A 16,992-nucleotide genomic window follows, 5' to 3' on the forward strand; every position below is an offset into this window, starting at 1 on the left:
AGATGACCTTCATCCTAATGTAAAAGTCGGATTTTTACCTCTAACACTATATTGTTACTACAGCCAATGGACCAGGGAGTCATTTCTGCATTTAAGGCTTATTACTAATGGACACATTCCCACAAGCAGTCAGGGCTACAGAAGATGATGTGATACCCTTGAGAGAGTTCTGAAGGAATTATAACATCCATGATGAAATCAAAAACTTTGCTGATTCTTGGTAGGAAGTGAAGTAATCAACAATTAAAGGGGTGTGGAACAAACTGTGCCTTCAGTTCTGTGATGAGTTTCATGGCTTCACAGAAGAAGACATCGCTGAAGCCAGAACAGCTGTGGTGGATTGTGACAATGCACTGCATTTGGATATCAATGAAAATGATGTCATTGACTTATTAGAGTCCCATTCACAAGAATTAACCAATGATGACCTTATGGAGATAGAGAAGCAGCTGAGAAACACAAGAACACGAAGAATCAGAGGATCCAGAGTCAAAGTTTACGACAAAAGAATTAGCTGAAGCCTTTCATCTCATTGAAGCAGGATTTGCCAAGCTTGAGGAGCAAGATCCTAACATTCAGCGGTTTACAAAGGTTTACTGTGCAGTTAGTGAGAACATCAGCTGCTACAAGGCCATTTATGATGGGGGAAAAAAAGCTGTGAAAACAACCCTAGATACCTTTTTCAAGAAACTGACTTCAGTCATAAGCTCCCCTCCACCAGAAACAGAATCAAATCCTGATTCTCTAGCACCATCTCCATCATCATCATCATCTTCTGATTAATGTTGGCTGTTAATAGTTTCTGTAACTTATTATTATAGTGCAGTGGTATTATTATTGCAGTATTACACTGTATTATTATTGCCACATATGAGCCATTATAGTATTATTGCCGTATATGTGCGCTGTTCATCAGGGATCTGAGTTACATACAGATCCGACTTAAGGATGTTCTCTGGAACGTATATCGTTCGTAACCCGGGGACTACCTGTGTGTGTGTGTGTGTGTGTCCAAAGACTCATTGCTGGAGACCCACACTAATCATTATTCACACAATGCCTATCCATATCTCTTCTTCAACCCATTCATTGTTGAGCTCTCACAAACTTCTGGCAATCCATTCTACTCATTCATCACTCTGAGCAAAAAATCTGGTTCTTTCTCCTACCCATCATATTAAAAATTTAAAAAAAAATCGTTTTGTGTCTGCAATCTGTCTTCAATCTACTTTTGTAGGGCGCATTTCACGAATCTGTAACCAGCTTGGTCACTCATCTCTGAATCCTCTCCACCACCTTTTGATCTCTAAGAAACCCAGATGACCAAATATGTGCACACAACATTCAAGATACAGCTGAATCATAGCCTTATAAAGAGAGATAATAACCTCCCTATCTCTGCTTGTTAGCATGTTTTTCAACATCCAATAATCATTTGAAGAATTTGCAAAATTTTGCATTATGTCCTCCAAACTTCATCTAACCATTACCCCCAAATCCTTTGCCTCATCAATTTCCTACAATCCAGTACCATCAGTGTGATACACAGTATGTAATCTTTTCATCCAAAATTCCATAAACTTAACATTTTGCAACATTAAATTGACAACTTTCTCCAGTTTTGCATCAACAACAACTGAATATCTTCTCCTTAAATAATTTCCTTTATCATTAATATACAGATTAAACATTAGTGACCCTAGTACAGAGCCTTGAAGTACTCGACTAGTCATCCCTCATTCACCTAGATTGCATTCTACTACCACATATTAATATCTGGTGTTGATTAGCCCTATCCTATCATGCCACCAGCTTCATATACATTCCCATTTGCTCCAATGTATGTAACAGTTTTTCCATCTGGTATTCTGTCAAATGCCTTTTGCAAAATCCAGAAGTATCATGGTGTAACCATTTCCTTTATCCAGTTCCACTCTCATTTTATAATTTAAAATTTCATCTGTTTAGATGATATATCACTGTATTATTAAACTAATCAGGATCAGAGATAGTTCTGACTAGTTGTTTCTAATAACAGAAACACATACAGAAATAGATAATAACTCCAGTATATTTTATGCTTTTATAAGGACATCATCCGGGAGAGGAGAGATCAGTTGACACCATTCAAGAGGTGAGAGTCGTGTAGCATTTATGCTTACTTGTTCATGTCTCTTCCACAGCTGACTAAACGAATAGATTGAACAAAAGATGTGCATGTGAGAGAGAGAGGCTTTGCAGAAAATATTTTAATGAACATACAGTGATTTAAATAAAAGTCAAATGAAGTGAAGAATACGTCACATGAATTGCGTTAGTATCGCATAATGCAATGCACATATCCTTACGGACATGTATAATGCTATGCATTATGGGAAGGGCCACTACCCACATCAATTTCAACCTTTATTAAGGTCTCATCAGTGGGAGCCAGACCCAGAAGTGATACCAAGGTTGAAGTAATGCGGAAGTCGTATTTCCATATACAAGTAGTCAAAAGGTGTTGCACCTTATTACTAAAATACAATGGATTAGAAATAGATGTTGAAAGTTTTTTTCACTTAGAAAATGTGTAAACTTTGCTTGCTTACACTTGGATAAAGGATGAAACGAAGAATATAATTTCTTGGCATCTTTAATTTATAACCAAGTGAAAAAACTTTCAACAGGTATGTTAGCAGTAATAGGAAGAGAAAAGAGTGCAGTTTGCAAATGTGTGGGATGAGTTTGAGGGATGAATGGAACTGTATAAGAGTGAAGGATTGTATTTGAATGCAATCCTTCACTGAATGCATATATTGGGATGGTCTGCATAGGGCCATCCCAGAAATAATGCAGATGAAATTGTTGCAGTGATTGAGTTTATTGATCTGAAAATAGTTGTAATAAGTGAACCATGTGTTGGAGGAGAATATCCTGACAGGAATAGAAATGGAAGGATATGATCTTTTTCATGAGGATAAGAAGGGAGGGGGAATTATGTCCACACAACGTTGAGATACAAGGGCTAAAAAGTAGCAATGATTTTGAAATAGTATGGTGTGTGAGATGGAGGTTGATAGAATGAGATGTTTGGTTTGGTATTACTACTACAGGCTGGAGAATGTGGAGGGTGTAGACAAAGAAATGTATATGAAACTTGGCTTGGTGAGAAATCAAATAATGATAATTATAGGTGATTTTAATTATGTCAATATTGATTGGAATGAAGGGATATCAGGGAATAAGGAGAATGAATTTCTTGAGTTCCTAAAGGACAACAGTCTTAGGCAATGTGTAATGGAACACACACAAGGTTTTAGTGTCGTAGATCTGGTTCTATCATCAGAGTATGTGATTGTGAATGGAGAGTAATTTTTTTTCCCCAGCTGGTGAGAGTGACCATGAAGTGATCACCTGGGTTGTAGCCAGTCATGTGAGAACATCTGCAAAAAAAAGAGATATATGTGGAACTACAAGGCTGGTGACTATGAAAAGCTCAGGAGACACATTTGGGATCTATAGTATGGAAAGAGGAATTGAATAGAACGACACAGATGCTGCTTGGGCATTGATGAAGTGCTTTTTAAAAGCAGCAATGTCTGAGTATAGTCCAAAGGTGTAAAGGCTAAAATGAAGAGCTTAAGCAGGAAATCTTGGAGAAGAAAGCACTGTGAATGCAACACAAGATATTGGTAATGATCAGTTGCATGAAAAGTACAAAGACAAGGCCAGGAAGATGACTTGACTGGTAAGGACAGCAGAAGTCTTTACTTCTGCTATATTTATGTGGCAAACAGAAGAAAAATCGACTGTGAGAGGATGATGCTAGTTAATGATACTGGCAGATTGGTATCCAATGTGGAGGATATAGTTGAAGCATTCAATGAGCAGTTTATCAATGTATTTCTTCCGTGTGAAGATAACATGAGAAGCTGGAGTATATACAGGGTGTTCGGGATAAATTTGACAGTTTCGTAAGGAAAAAGAAAATCTTCTTTGTATCTATTAAATTTAATGAATTGACAAAAAAACATTACAGGCAGAGTTAATTACAATACTATCAACAAGATTTACTCAAAATAACCACCATTAGCATCGATCACAGCTTCAATTCTGCTTCGGAACCTCGAACAAGCTGATGCTACAGTCTCCCTGGGAAGGGCTGCAAAAACTGTTTTAATTTTATCCATTAACTGGGCTTTTGTATTACTGGAAGCGCGATTGGTGTCTTTTTCAACTGCGCCCCATACAAAATAATCCATGGGGTTAAGGTCTGGGGAGTTTGGAGGCCAAACATTTGGACTGGTGAAGTCGTAGAAATTTTCAGACAACCATTTTTGACTTTTCCCAGAGGTGTGGCAAGGGGCCGAATCCTGCTGCCATACATACGGCCTACCATTGGCTACCCTTGTTATCCAGGGCTTGACTACAGTTAGCAACTCCACGAACAAAGCCCGAATTCCAATGCCAGGGTTCTTCAACAACTGTTCCTGCAGATTTGCGAGGAATTCTGCTGTACGAACGCAATCAGATCGTCTGCTAGGGATCTTTCTTCTTGCTACATCCTCGTAGTCACCATTGCAAGTCTCTAGTTCATGCCTGATTGTTTTTACTGTATTCAGGGAGCATTGGGCAGCAGTCGTAATATCCTTATTTTGATGGCGGGCACGAATCATCATGATACAAGTTATTCTCTTCCATGATTCAGGTGGGTTCCAGCTATCCATCCTTTCTGACATCTTGTATATGAATGAAGAAGGGTCCAAACTTTTAAATGAAGAGAAGTGTGTGTTAATACATGTAACTTACGGAAAAATATAATTAATTATAAATATGTCAAATTTATCCCGAACACCCTGTAGGCTATGGTGGAGGTGGGACTGCTGGTGAATGAACAGGAGATATTATGAGGAATTAAGTATGCTTGATGTTAATAAGGCTGTAGTGCTTGACAATATGTAGTGCTGAAGCAGCTATGAAATAGTCTCCCGATTTAAACATTTTTTGAGATGGTTAATTGCAAATTAGAAAGTAAATTTTAGTTGCCATGTACCTTATTAACTACCCTACAAGGGGATATAACTGATAATTGTGTCCCTCTAATAGTGTATGAAAAATAAATCAAAACCCAAGGACTGCCAACAGCCGCCATAACCTTCTGACCTACGTACAAGTTAAATAGAACAAAGAGCTAAATGATTAACATACTGCTATCTTAGGAAATGGCAATATGCTGCAAAGTATGCAAGATGTCCACAATAGACATCTTTGAGATGTCCCCACAGCCAAAAATCACAGGGATTCAGATCTGGCGAGGCACTAGCCACATTGTACGAAAATGAATGCTGATGATTCTGTTCTTGGTAAAATATGGCTGAAGCAACCACTTGAGGGGTGGCAATGTGTGAAGAGGGACACCATCCTTCATAAAAACTGTTAAATCCAGGCACTGACATTGTTGAAGTGTTGGAATCACCTGATTGGCTAAGAGAGAGAGAGAGAGAGAGAGAGATGCAAATCACTGGCCAGTGCAGTGCAGATAATAAGACCAGCAGGACTGAGCTCCTCAAAAAAGAAAGGCCCTATAATGAATTCTGCTGTAAAACTATACCAAATGGTGACCTTCAGGGAATGAAGCGGAATCTGTTGCATAGCCTGTGTGTTTGTGGTTGCCCAAATTCTTCAGTTGTGTGTATTTATAGCATCATCCAGATGAAAGTGAGCTTCATCAGTCAGGAAAATGTTCCATGGCTAGTCGTTGTCCAGTTCAGTCAGAGAAAGAAACTGCAGGGGCGATGTTTCTTGTGCACCCCCGGTCAGGATTAAGAGTTGCTGCACATGGGAAATCTTGTTAGGATAACAGTGCAGAATTGGTTATGGCTTTGTGAACCATGCTTACAGGTTTGTCTAAAGACTGTGCAATACGCTGTGTGCTCTGCTGCCTATGACATTTGTGGCTACTTCCTCTACTGTCTGCTGTTCGATGGGCTTCGTTCTCTGCCAGCTTTGACATCTATGGAACCTGTCTCTTCAAATTTTCTGAGCATTTTGCATAAACCATATGTAGTCATAGGACTCATTTTTAATTCCAGATAATTTTTAATCTGAACTTTTGTAATGTCAAGGCAAAGCTGTTATTTTGGTAAAAGAATTTCATGAGAAGTGTGTGATCCTTCAGTAATGGTAATATTTATAGCACGTTGTCTGCTCACTGGCAATGAACAGATACATTCCGCAGCTACCTGCTTTTAATAGAAGCTTCTTTCAAAGCATACTTCGTTGGAGACATTTGCATAAATGATACGGTCGCAATGTTTCGCCGTACCAGGAGTATCATGTCATGTGTAGTTTACACATATTGCAGTATCATGTATTGCCTGAGTGGTAACTTTTAGAAATAACATTGGTTTTTGCAAAATAAAATTCCATTGTCACACACATCATGTTAAATATTAAATTATTCTGCTGAGTAATTACCCAGTTATAGCCTTTAATGTGAACTTTAGTTATAATCACTGTACAATTAGCCTATTCAGGAATATATTTCATATGCAGACTTTGTATGCTTATACTCGAATAAAGGATAAAACAAGAATGTAATTTCTTGGCAAGTTTTATTTAATTTTCAAGGAAGTGAATAAAACAACTTTCTACTGAGACAAAAATTATAGGCCAGTCTGTGTGTCTGGAATTCTTGTTAAAGTGTTATAGAATTGGATTGATAATAGCAGCATTCCCTATGATGGTCAGCAATGGTTTGTTAGGGAGAGAGCATACTTTAGCACTCTTCTTACATATTGCAACAAGGTGGCAAATTCACTGTATCAGGGATGGCATGTATATATGTTGGATTTTTCAAAGGCCTTTGATAGACTGTCACATGATAAGCTGGTAGCTGAATTGAAACAGATAAGATTGGATAACAGACAAATGAATTGGATAGGCTGATTGGGCTGTGTGATAGTCAGCAGGTTGTGTATGGAGGAGTGGTGTCCCATAAGGAGGTCATCACTAGTGGAGTGCCACAGAGAACTGTTTTGGGGCCATTATTGTTTAACTTGTATGTTAACAACATGAGTAGCAGGGGAGACAATGATGTATGTGTAGTGGAGTAGAGTGTCCTCCCACAATGAGTCCTTGGGGATGTCACATAATAATAATGGAAATAACTGGAGATATACAGCTGTTTGCTGATGATGCAAAGTTTGGAAGAATTATGAGAAGCAGAGCAGATGTTGTGGACTTGCACAAGGATCTCAGTAGACTATGTGAGTGGAGCTGTCAGTTTAATGTTGCACAGTGCAAATTCTTGAAATTTGGTAGGCAAGGTTGAGATGCAGAGTATACAATTAAAAGAGAAATTTTGAAGGAGATGGGAGATCTGTATGTTTATGGTGGAGGAAATTGAACATTTAAAGAAGAGAATAACTGATGTAAGTGACAAGGAGGTTAATAAAAAGAAGCAGGTATCTTAAGATGATAGGGTGTGCCCAGATGTAGTGCATGATTATATCAAAAGAACCAATAAATAAGAAATTAAACATAACTACTAACAAAAAGAAAATTGAATAGGTTCAGTCTTTTATATATTTGGGACAAATGTTTACAGACGGAGGACAAATTTGGGAAGATTATTTGGAACAAATGTTTATAGATGGGGAAATTCCCTTAAAGAAATAACAAGAAGAATAAAGATAGCAAGAAAAGCCTTTATTGATATGAAAACTGTTTTAACATCCAGAGACGTTAACATAGACACGAGAAAAAGATTAATAAAATGCTATATCTGATCAAGTCTTCTTTACAACAGTGAAACATGGATTCTTAATAAAGAAGCAGAGAAAAAATTAGAAGCTTTCGAAATGTGGACTATCAGAAGAATGTTGAAAATATCATGGACATAAAAATGAAGATATATTCTAAAGAAAGCAAAAATGAAAAGAACATTAATGAAAATAATTAAAGAACAAAAACTTAAATATTTTGGACATCTAACTAGACAAGAAGGTATTCAGAAATTAATATTAGAAGGGAAACTGGATGGAAAAAGAGGGAGAGGTAGACCCAGAAGAATGGTTTAAAGACATTAAGGATTGGACTTTCTTGAATGACATGGTTGCCAACCTCCTAGGGGATGACACTTGAAGAAGAAAAAATAAGATGCATAAGACATGTTTTACAGATGGTACAATAAAGCAAATATGCTTTGCATAGAGAACAGGCATCAGAATTAGCGGTAAGCACAAACGACTTGGATAGTGACACAAAGAATGTGGAAAGGGATTTGAAGAAGTTGTTGCAGGAGGTGAAGGATAATAGTTTAATTGGGAAAGTGGTTAGTTTATTGCCTAGATATGCCCAGATGTAATGAACAATGATACTGAATGATTCAATTTGTGAATGTATAGAATAAATTCAAAGGAAAGTTAGAATGGTTCAAAGCTGATGGAATGCATTTGAATGGACTCGGTGTTGGTCATTTGGAGCGATTGTTGTTTACCAAGAGTCAGAGGGAGAGAGAGGTTGGGAAGCAGGTTGTGGAAAGACAGGAAGAGTATGGATACAAAGGTGAGGAAGTGATTATGGCAGAACCTAGTGATGCAGTGCAAAATGGGGGATGATAAGAATATGAATGAAAATCAGTCAGGATCAAGGAAATGGGGATGGTCAGAATGAAGAGAGAAGTGCACTATAGCAGAGAGAGAGAGAGTAAAGAGTAATTGTGTTGATAGGTTGGCCTCAAAGATTGAAGAATTGTTATTCTTGTATATTAATGTAAGGAGTATCAAAAATAAAGTGACTGAGTTTGTAGCAGGAGTTGAAATGGCAGGATTTAGAAGTTTCCTGAAAGGATAGAAAGATGAAGAGTGGGGGGGGGGGTATTGTTAATGGTAGCAGAGGAATTGTCTTCCAAGGGTGTAAGTGGGAAAGAGTAGTACGTGTGAAGATTTTGAAGCTCTTTGGTCTGAAGTTTGAGATCAGTAGAATAATAATATCTAATAGGATGTTATAAACCAAGGAATGTGGAGAATACTGATTGTAAAATGTGTAGACGAATTAATTGGGCAAGTAAAAGGAAGATGATCCTAAGGGGGAGTTTTAATTATAGGAATGTGAATTAGAAAGAAGAGATAGCTTATAGTAACAAGGGGAGTGAATTTCTTGAGTTTGTACAGAATAACTTAAGCAGCATTCATTTCAATCAAATTTTGGAGACTACAACTGTGTTAGAAGTAATTATTCTAATTTCCTGATGTTTCGACCTTCATATGAAAGTCATCATCTGGAGTATACGCATATAGGAGGGTGGTCTGAAAAGTTTTCAGCGTAACAATGAAAAAAACGAATTTATAATTTCAAAATTATTATTTTTCAACATAATCTCCCTTAAGACTAATACATTTATTCCAGCGATGCTCCAACACCATTATCCCGTCCCTGTAGTGGTTCTTAGTAAATCTGTAAAATACCCCTCTACAGCTGTAATCGCGTCTTGATTCAAAGAAAAACGCTGACAGCGAGGAAGAGTTTTAGTTTAGTTTCGGGAAGAGATAGAAGTCATTGGGAGCCAAATCTGGGGAATAGGGTGGATGTTTCAACAATTCATACTGCAGATCCCTTAATTTTCCCATTGCCAAAACACCTTTGTGGGCAGGTGCATTGTCCTGTTGCAAGATGGTTTTTTCCCTTCTGCAAACCGGGTCTTTTCTCACAAATTTTTTCGTCTAGTCTGGTTAAAAGATCAGAATAATATTCCCCGGTTATTGTTTTACCCTTTTCAAGATAATTAATAAACAAAATGTCTTTAGCATCCCAAAATGCTGATGCCATGACCTTGCTGATGGAACCGACTTTGTCTTCTTTGGCACTGAACAACTGGCTTCTGTTCACTGTTTTGACTGCTGTTTGGATTCTGGTGAATCCAAGTCTCATCCATAGTAATAAATCGATGCACAAAATCAGTTTTATTCTTGTTAAAACACTCCCATCACTGTTCAGAGATTTTATTGCAAGTGCTTTTTTGATCTTCTATTATTATTATTATTATTATTATTATTATTATTCAGGCCTCCAAGGAGTCAAAAGACTCATCGAGGGAGGTCCTTCCTAAGACATAAAGTCTGTCAAGACTCATCGAGGGGAGGTCCCCCCTGAGAAACACAAAGTTTATCATACCACTCTTTAAAGTCACTGACCGTTCTCGCTCCCACCACTCCATCAGGCAATGCATTCCACGGCTCAACCACCCTCCACACAAAGAAACCACTCCTTACCCTCTTGCTCACAGTTTCCTTTCGTAACTTCCAGGGATGGCCTCTTGTCATCACTCCTTCCCGCTGATCAACCAAGCGAAAGAACTCCCCAGTGTCAACCCTGTAACCACCTCTCAACAGTTTAAAAGTCTCAATCATATCACCTCTCCTTCTTCTATCTGCCAAACTCTGCAGTCCACATTCTCTCAGCCGATCCTCATAACTATCATTGTACAGTCCTGAAACCATCTTTGTCATCCGTCTTTGTATCCTTTCCACAGTTAATTTATCCCCTTCAAATCCTGGGGACCAAATCTGAGAACAATAGTCCAAGTGTGGTCTGATCAGAGACTTATACAACGGAATGATAACCCTTTTATCTCTGCAGGTCAGTGTCCTTCTCATAATAGCAGCAATCCTCTGTGTTACCTTCACCACCTTTGCAATATGTCCCCTAAACTTCAGGTTTCTATCAATCATCAACCCCAGATCTCTTGTCTCCCCTACTTCCTCCAGTATAACTCCTCCCAGAGAGTATGCAGCATCCCATCGATGTTTCCCAAACCTCAAGACCTTACATTTTGCTGCATTAAACTGACACCCCCATTCATTTGCCCATCTATCTAGCTTATTTAAATCCTCTTGCAGGGCTACCACATCTGCGCTATTACTAATAATCCTTCCCAGCTTCGCATCATCCGCAAACAACTGAATATCCCCCTGCAATCCACTGGCTATGTCATTGATATAAAGGTTAAACAATATAGGTCCTAGTACCGAGCCCTGTGGGACCCCACTTGTAACCCTCTGCCTCCTGGAAACTGCTCCACCATACACAACTCTCTGATACCTATCAGACAGCCAATCCTGAATCCAGTTGACCAATCTGACATCCAGACCCATGTGCTGCAACTTCTATGAGCAAGCATGGCACACATCTTGCACAAAGATTTTTCATTTGCAATTCTTCATGCAAAATATATCCTGCACGTTCTTTTGAAATGCCTATAGTCTCAGCAATTTCATGGACTTTGACTCGCCGGTCATCCAATACCATATCATGCACTTGATCAATGATTTCTGGTGTTGTTACACTTTTTGGACATCCGTCACATGGATCATCTTCAAGGTGGTACGGCCACGTTTAAACTCGGCAGCCAATTTCTTTATTGTTGAAAACAAAGGAGAAGAATGCCCATAAACTTTTATGAACTTCGAATGAATTTCTTTTGCCGTTAAATCTTTTTTTTACAAAGAATTTTATAACCACACGATACTTAATTTTATCCATTTCGAGGGATACAGACAACACTTTTGTTTCAGACAGCTGTATAAAACAAACTACTTGATAGAATGCTTTGAAATTTCACATGGATGCTTATGACAGATGTACCAACTTAGTAAAAAATCTTGCTGATAGTGTTGCCATCTATGGTCGAGGCCGAGAACTTTTCAGACCACTCTCATATATACACTGCTCAAAACAATTAGGGGATATTTTGGTTTTCTTGTAAATTATAATTTTATAAAAATAATTTACAAATGTAACACATTTATTTTAAAATATTCTTAATATACAACAGTGTAGAACATGCAGCTGCTTACAAAATCATGTTAAGACTTGTCGAAAAGTGTCTTAGCTGTATTAGCATGTTGGGATATAAAAGTGACTTGTTGTTCTCACTTCCACAGTGCATAATTTTCACTTCAATTGTAAACTTGTGTCACCTACCACCCATTATTTTGTTAAAAAGAGCAGGGCAACATGATATCCCGGAATCCATGACTTGGAGAGCTATTGGTCGATTAGAAGCTGGACAAACACAGCAAATTGTTGCTCAAGCTTGTAGTGTATATCAAAGTGTAATTTTGGAATCACTTTCTGGAGACGGGAAATGTTCAAAATTGTCTTCATGCCATAGGATATGCTCAAAGACCAATGGTTTGCATTCCATTTACTGCAAATCACAAAAGAGCCTGAAGAATTTGGGCACAGGAACACCGCAATTGGACAAATGAGGATTGGGTTCGTGTACTTTTTAGTGACAAGTCCAGGTTCATTCTGCAACCAGTTTGTTTGTGAAAGACCCCAACATCAAGGTGGGAGTTTGAAAAAATTTGATGATATGGGCTGGAATAAGTATAGGTGGCTATACTGATCTCTATTTTATCAAAAACAGTTCCTTAACAGCCCAAAAAAGTATTGCGATGAGATTTTGGAACCTGTAGTTTGTCCATATGCTGCTGCAATTGGCCAAGTATTCGTTTTTATGGATGACAATGTTCATCCACACCATGCAAATTTGGTACAGGAGTGGTTTGAGGAAGAAGGTATTGAATGAATGGACTGGCTTGCAATCACAATTCAGTGAACAGGCAAGCCAGTCCATTCATTCAATTCAAACATGCCTGGGATGCTTTCGTAGGCATGTTTCTGCTTGACTGGTGCCACCACGATCGCTTCAAGAGCTAAAAATTGCTCTCACAGAAGAGTGGGGGAAATATCCCACAAGAACTGTTTAATTATCTTATCCGGTCCATGCAATTAAGATTTGTTGTTATTCCTGTTAAAATTATTTCATGCTAAAATGTATAATTTGTTAAATTTATATTAATATCGATTATTTAAAATGTCAATTACACCCTGGCCATAAGTAAGAAATATTTATTCATGTATGAAGTACCCAATAGTTATAATTATTTGCAGAAATTTATAATTATCTGACAGAAACTAAAATATGTCCTGAATATTTTTGAGCAGTATATATATATATATATATATATATACACACACACACACAGAGACAAGCTACACATGCATTTCAAACATTATGCCAAAGAGACAATGATTTGATCAAAAATTATCTACATGTTAGCAGAAGAAAAGTATATTTAATATATTGCTAGATATTTCAGTTTGAAAATAACAAACTATCATCATCATCGCATCGAGTTCCAATCCCATATATCTCTGGAATTTCAGAACCAATTTCAAGAATTTTGAAGAAATGGGATTTAACAGCTACTTATATTCCTGTTAATAAAATATCCAGCTATTTCCCCTTGTCCAAAGATAAATGCTGAACTATGTCTCTTCTTGGTATATACCAAGTTCCATGTGACTGCTGTCTTTCTTACTTTGGACAAACCGGACGCTCTATAGAAAAAAGAATACAAGAACATCAATCTTATATTCTTCACAACAAATCCAATAAGTCTGGGTTGGCGCAACATGGAATAGAGACCAACCACAACATTCTCTAGTCCAAAACTCGCCTTCTACACAGATGTCGGTATAAATTCGAATGCCTATACAAAGAGAGTGCTGAGTCCTTACTTCAGCACCCTAACTTAAATCAGAATGACTGCCTATCCTTGTCAGAAATATGGGAAAGTTTGATCCGAATAACACATTATTATTCTTTTTAAATTAAGACTTCTTAGATACTACATCTGTCTTATGATATTTTTAGTATGATTTTATAAATTAAGTTTCTTGTATGACATTGTAAATTTATACATGTAATTTATTCTTCACTGTTATGTTTAGCTTTCTTCAGTGAAATAATATTGTGATTAGAGTTCTAATTTTGAATGATCAATTGTTTGTATTCTACCTTGTAAAAACTGTTTTCTGTCAAGCCACTGATTGTTTATTTTCAAACTGAAATATCTGGCAGTATATTAAATATACATTTCTTGTGCTAACATGTAGATAATTTCATGTCACAAGTTTCTCTCAAAACTACAATGATTTGATCAACTGTTATTCTACTGACCTGACCTCTGTTGGGGGAGAGAGGAAAAAAAAAACTACATCAAAGCTATATTCTATTTATACCATCATCAGAGAACAAATTCATATAGATAGTTTTATTACAGCAAAAGTGAAGGCCTAATTTTGTTATATTACAGTCAAGACTGTAATCCTGGATTACAGTCCTATTTATAATTAACTCTTGGACAAAAAGATTACATTGGTAGAATATGCAACTTCCATATTCTTGAGATTTTAAAACCATCATTATTATTAAGATTAGGATGGTTGATTAAGAATTTCACAGGCCTCCTTAAATTTACGTTCATACCATGTTTTGTAAACAAAACATGTGATGTAAACAACAGGTGGCTTCATGTCAGTTCTATGTGGAGTATTCAGGGCATGATCAGAAAGGCACATTAAATTTAATAACTTTACCATAGTTATTAAATTTAATGTGCCATTCATATTCTTTTTTTTTTCTGATAGTAATTGTGCATCCTGTTTCCCCTATATAGGACAAATTACAGGTGCATTGAATACGATGAACTCCAGGGTGGGCCAGCAGAGGAAGTGGATCCTTGGATGAGTTGAATAAGTTCTTAAATTTTGCAGGAGATTTAAAGGTGGCATTAAGGTTGTATTTCTCTAGTATTCTGTTGATTTTATCTGATATCCCTTTAATGTATGAAATGGTTACAGTTTTATTGTAATCTAGTTTGTTTTTAAGTGAAGTCTTGTGAAGAATTTTGTTGATAGTATTTTGGCTGTAGTGTAGTAGCCATTTTTCGGGAAGGTATTCAGGATAACTTTTAATTCATCTTTAAGCGCTTGTTCACTGGAGCAAATCTTCAAAGCCTTGTTTTTTTAGTGTGTTAATGACGCCTAGTATTTGTGTTGTGTTGGGGACGAGCATAGTGCAGAAGCAGTTTTTTTAACTGTATCCTCGGGCCAAAAAGTGATTTAAATAATTTTTCTGTTTTCTTTTTTTTTTAATCTGATTAGTTGGGTTATAGTTAACAAGTTGATAGGTGCTATTGTGAGACTAATTGATTCATTTTTTCCTAGTATGTTGTTCAGTTTAAAATAACAGTGGCACTGCCTTTGTTGGCTCTAGTGATTTGATTTTAACGATTTCACAGCTGTCTGATGTCTGGGGAGGTCATGGTACCAGATAGTGAAAATATCATCAATGTATCTAAGCCAGACTTTGGGGTGTTAGATAGATATGATGATATCAAATAATATTGTTTTCATATTATTTAAAATGTTCGAGGTTTCCAGTCGTATTTTATCAGCTATGGTGGTTTGGAGAAATCTTAAACGTCTTTCAATATGGTATATAAAATTAATAGTCCTGGGTTCCACAGCAAAGATTTAGCCTTTATTAAGTAGCAAGAGTTCACCATTGTTCAAAGCATGGTTAGAAAGGTTGATCACATGACTGATCACTGAAGGCAGTTAATGGCTCCTATTATCACTTAATTCTGGTTGGTTGTTGTTAACCTCTCTCTTGTTAGTAGTTAGCTATTATTGTTATCACTGGATTGTACTTTGCTGTTTTCATTCAATGAGGAGAAATTGTAATTTGTCCATTAGCAATCTGAATATTGTCAATCTTTAAGTCAAATTTCAGACAAATATATAGACTACAACTGTGTTAGAAATAATTACTTTAATTTCCTGAAGTTTAGACAAACAAGCTATACTCTGCAAGGAGCAGCATGTGTTTACCAACGGAAGGTCATGTTTTAGCAATTTGCTCATATTTTATAACAATGTTTGGCCGAGTTGGGTACAGGGAATGGATACACTATGATAATGTTGGATTTTTCTAAGGCATTTGATAACGAAAAGCTGTTGCATAAACTGGAGAATATGGGACTGCAATATAAACTCTCGACTTGGATCAGAGGATGGTTAATAGACAGATATAAAAAGTGGTATCTCAGAGTTCAGTCCTTGAACCATTATTGTTCAGTCTATACATTAATGACATCATGCAGGATCTAACATCAGATTTGCAGTTGTTTGCCAATGCTGTGAAGATAGGCAGCACAATCAGGGATGCTACTGATATTTAGCACTTACAAAATAATTTGAATAGGCTGGAAATATGGGAAAACAAAAATGTCAGTTTAGTAAGTTTCAGTAAGTGTAAGGTTATGCACTTTGGCGTGATGAGATTTCCAGTGGCATATTGTAGTGGGGTTATACTACAAGAAACTGAGGGATCATGGCGTATTGGTGGATTGGAATTTCAAGTTTAAAGGTCACATAGCAAAAGTTGCAAATACAACTCAGAGGATAATTGCGATATTGAAGCAAACCTTAACACCTAAGAATAAGGTAGCCATTTTGCCTCTTTATAAGGCCCTTGATAAGACTACATCTGGATTATTGTAAGCAGATTTGGACTCCCAGGTTCCCAGAGGATAAAAAAGCTGTGGAAAGGGTGCAAAGAAGAGTTAACAAAGATTATATCCAGATTATAGGATTTAGATTATTACGACAGATTGCAAGTATGTAGATTAACAGGAGAAAGTGGGTGATATGATAGATGTCTATAAACTTTTGAATAGGTGTTATAGGATATCATCTGATGAAAATTTTCATTATATGGAAGGTGGGGAGAGAACATGGGGACATCCATGGAAGTTAAGTTTGCTCACAGTCAAGAAAGGGGTAAGAGCTAGGTTTTTCTCTGACAGAGCAGTGAATGAGTAGAATAGTTTGCTTTTAGGGGTAGTGAGTGCATCTAGTGTGAATGAATTTAAGGGAAGATATGACAGCTGGTTTGGATGATTTATAACCCTTTCATTGACACTCTGGAGGTCTTAGATAATAATAATAACAATAATGTCATCATAGCTATAGCCAAAGAAAAATGGCTACAGCCAAAATACTATCAACAAAATTCTTCACAAGACTTCAATTAAAAACAAAAATAAGCCAGATTACAAAAACAAACTAGATTTTTCAATGAACAGTCATGTC

General features: G+C 36.9%; 1 protein-coding gene across 1 annotated transcript in view; it reads left to right on the forward strand.

Moving 5' to 3' along the window:
* Nucleotides 1–16,992, forward strand: part of pch2 (pachytene checkpoint 2 protein) — a 272,348-nt gene that overhangs the window by 26,037 nt on the left and 229,319 nt on the right. The gene's annotated exons all lie outside the window — the stretch shown is intronic.

The sequence above is a fragment of the Typopeltis vanoorti genome, chromosome 9 (assembly GCF_054136105.1).
Source record: "Typopeltis vanoorti isolate ZY-2024b chromosome 9, IOZ_Tvanoo_1.0, whole genome shotgun sequence".
Classification (NCBI taxonomy): Eukaryota; Metazoa; Arthropoda; class Arachnida; order Uropygi; family Thelyphonidae; genus Typopeltis; species Typopeltis vanoorti.